At 35.8% G+C, this 4081-nt stretch overlaps 1 long non-coding RNA gene across 1 annotated transcript; it reads right to left on the bottom strand.

The window, feature by feature from the left end:
• Positions 1–504: 504 nt before the first annotated feature.
• On the bottom strand, positions 505–1973 carry LOC129347643 (uncharacterized). Its single transcript, XR_008599843.1, has 3 exons — positions 1569–1973; positions 758–866; positions 505–601 (listed from the first exon to the last, which is right to left on the bottom strand). It is a non-coding gene; the product is annotated as an uncharacterized LOC129347643 (long non-coding RNA).
• Positions 1974–4081: the final 2108 nt, after the last annotated feature.

The following is a 4081-nucleotide window of genomic DNA, read 5'->3' as shown; positions in this document are numbered from 1 at the left end:
CAGCAGATATATTATTGAAGTGTGCTTAGATGACGTGTATACATACACCGCTCACAAATAGTTATTCAACTTTTGGGTGAAATTTATGGAAAATGTAAAAAATTCATGCTATGGTGATACCAAATCATGAAAGTAGGGCATTTAAGTAGAAGCATGCAATAGCGATTTCCTCATCTCAAACTATTTATTGAAACAAAAACTAACAACAGTGGTGGGTATATCACAATAAAAATGTCAGTGTCTCATGACAGTTTGGACAGAACAGCAGCCTTCAGCTGAAATCCAGTACAATTGTGTCCCACCAGTGGCGTGATCGCGGATATCCAGGCAACAGTGGACCTCTGCCTCGCAATTAACCTTAAGACCATCTGTAAAGATGAACATAGATATTATCATCAACTTACTGCGTTTAACTGTTATGTAATGGATGAAAACATAGTCGAAGCGAAGTAACGAAGCTAATGTTCAGTGTTAAGAGTCAAAACATCTCTGACAATTACTTGCCTTCCCCGTTGGCTGTGACTGCGATGAAGGCAGATTGTTAATCACAGCAGAGCTAATCTGAAGAGCAGATCCACAGTAGCATCCTGCTTCCTTTTTCCTGCATAAAAGCACCCAAAAAGGTATTAGTTGTTAGTAATTACTTTCTATATTCATAAACACAGTTAAAGTAAATGTTCTGTTTTGTGATTTTAGGATGGGCTGAAAGTTAACATATTGATCATGTTGTTGTCCACACAGTCTAAACAGATCTTACTTGATTTGGTCTGTTGAGAGGAGGACGGCATGGATGAGCTGCAGGATGGGATCAGTGAGCTGCAGAGTAGTGATCCTGGTAGCTGGACCTCATCCTCCAAGGCCGACAACTAAATAAATGAATAAGAAATGTTGATGATAGCATCTGTAATTTAAAACCATTTTCTCCATTAACTGTTTAATTATTGCTTTGTCCATACGATGTTAGAAAGTGTTACAAAAATACCTTTAATAATTTCTAACAGTGCTAAATGCCTTGCTTTGAGGCACAACTGGAAACCACCCAAAAAAATCTGAGTAAAGGAAATCAATGCTTTGAATTTCCACATCTGCAAAGCTGAAACCTCAAGAACAATCAGCATTTTACCTTGAAATGATAAAAATAGCTGCACATTACCAGTACTCTTTACTTCATTGTGTTAAATTGATCAGTTGAATTAGTTTTAGACTTACATTAATGATAATGTTAGCAAAGAGTTCATTGATTCTTCAAGAGAAATTTCAATGATTACCATATAGTTCAGTAATATAATTAATGGGTCGTTGTGTAACAACGTGGGAGGTTTTGAATACAGGTCTTGTTAGGAAATACTGCTGCTCCTTTTCTCAGGTTTTATAAGGAATTGTTTCATAGTTTGTTATCTTAGCGGCGGCTAACTGGTTAGCAAACAACAGTTCAACGCCAACCTCTGATCACTGATGCTGTGTCCTACCACGTTAGCTGGTGTAGCCTTCATAATATTAATGTGGGACTACTGTAGCTGTGTATTCATAGTGGGCTAACAGCAGGGTGTTGGAGAAATAAAACTTACCAGGATCAGGATCGCTGGTCTGCATGGCAGACTCCTCATGCATCGCACTGCTTGAATGTCTTTGTATTTTAGGCTGATTACAAAATAAAACTCAATAAAACTCTCGTACGGGTGGGTGTCCTCCATTGTCGTTTCGCCATACCGACATGTCCCTTCCAGGGCTCGGTAGGTAAAAACTCGGAATATATTGAATGAAACTCTGAATATATTGAATGAAACTCTGAATATATTGAATGAAACTCGGAATATATGGAATGAAAGTCTGAATATATGGAATGAAAATCCGAATATATTGAATGAAACTCTGAATATATTGAATGAAACTCGGAATATATGGAATGAAAATCCGAATATATTGAATGAAAATCCGAATATATTGAATGAAACTCTGAATATATGGAATGAAAATCTGAATATATGGAATGAAAATCTGAATATATTGAATGAAACTCTGAATATATGGAATGAAACTGAATATATTGAATGAAACTCTGAATATATGGAATGAAACTCTGAATATATGGAATGAAACTCTGAATATATTGAATGAAACTCTGAATATATTGAAAGAAACTCTGAATATATGGAATGAAACTCTGAATATATTGAATGAAACTGAATATATTGAATGAAACTCTGAATATATTGAATGAAACTCTGAATATATTGAATGAAACTCTGAATATATTGAAAGAAACTCTGAATATATGGAATGAGAATCTGAATATATGGAATGAAAGTCTGAACACTTTCATTCAATATATTCCGACTTTCATTCAATATATTCCGACTTTCATTCAATATATTCAAACTTTCATTCCATATATTCAGAATTCTAGATTTTATATATATATATATAATTTCCTAAACGGCATGCCATATATATGTATATATATATATATATATATATATATACATATATATATATATATACACACACACACACATATATATATATATATATACACATACATATATGTGTGTGAAAATGTAATCTTTATCATCAAAGATTTTCTGTTACATATAAAATAAAAACAAAGAAACAAACTGAAAGTTAATGTAGTATCATAGATGTACATATAAAGCTTTAGCCAGTGAGGATTATCTGCAATAATCTTGCCTTTGTGAAAGTTAAGACATTTAAATTGAACTTCAGTTATTGTGTGTTATTGATTAGATAAGTGTTGACTTCTCATAATATACACTATGGGTCAAAAGTTTTAGAACACCCCAATTTTTCCATTTTTTTATTGGAAATTTGGCATGTTAATGTCTCATTGTACGCTGAAATGAAAGCATAGAACAAATAAACAAATGAAGGTAAAAAAATCAATTTAGAAACCAAAATGTATTCTAAATTTTTGACTCATCAAAGTGGCCACCTTTGGCAGATATAACAGCTAAACACACTCATGGCATTTTTTCCATAATGAAGTCAAATATTCTTCAGAAAGTTCTTCCCAACTCTGTTTCAGAAGTTCCCATAAATGTGTGGCACTTGTAGGTTGCTTTGCTTTCACTCTTCTGTCCAGTTCATCCCAAACCAGCTCCATGGGGTTTAAGTCTGGAGATTGTACTGCTACTCCATGTTTTCAAGCTTATCATCTTGTTCTTTTTTCCTGAGGTAGTTCTGGCGAAGCTTGGACTTAGATTTTGGGTCATTATCTTGCTGTAGGATGAACCCCTGACCAACTAGGAACATACCAGAGGTTACTGCATGGCGTTGCAGAATGCTGTGGTAGCCGTTTTGGTTCAGGGTTCCTCTCACTCTGTACAAGTCACCAACCCTGGATCCAACAAATCAGCCCCAGAACATCACGCTTCCTCCTCCATGTTTGACAGTTGATGTCACACATGGAGGAACCATCCTTTCCCCTACTTGACGGCATACAAAAATCCTGCGTTATGAACCAAAGATTTCAAATCTTGATTCATCAGTCCATAATACCTTCTTCCATTCGTCAGTAGTCCATTGGCGGTGTTTCATGGCCTAGGCAAGCCTCTTTTTCTTATTCTGACGTCTTCGCAATGGCGTTCTTGCTGCGACTCGAACTGTTAAACTTGCAACTCCAAGTCTTCTCTTCACAGTTGAAACTGAGACTTCTTACTATGACTACTATTAAGCTGTTGTCCAGTGAGCCGCCTATCATCAAGCTGTTGACTCTTAAAAATTTATCTTCTGATTCTGTTGTGGCTTTGGGTCTGCCAGACCTCCTCCTGTTGGAGTTTCTTTCAGTTTCTGAGTGCCTTTTGATGGTGAAGAAAACTGAACTCATTGACACCTTGACTTTCTTCACAGTTCCTCTGTAGGACAGACCTACATTTTTAAGTGTTATGATGGTCTGTCTCTCTTCTATTGTTAATTGCCTTTTCCTCACCATTTTTATAGCAACACACTACTTTCTGCAGTACAATACTGTTCAAATAATGTTCTGGAGGGTATGGTGCTGCAGTGTGTTCCAACACTACTTTTATGCAGACAGAGGGGGTTGTAAGTAATCAAGAAAAGCTGG

The sequence above is a fragment of the Amphiprion ocellaris genome, chromosome 1 (genome assembly GCF_022539595.1).
Source record: "Amphiprion ocellaris isolate individual 3 ecotype Okinawa chromosome 1, ASM2253959v1, whole genome shotgun sequence".
NCBI lineage: Eukaryota > Metazoa > Chordata > Actinopteri > Pomacentridae > Amphiprion > Amphiprion ocellaris.
Note: the sequence above shows the minus strand (reverse complement) of the source record. Positions and strands in the feature narration are given on the sequence as shown.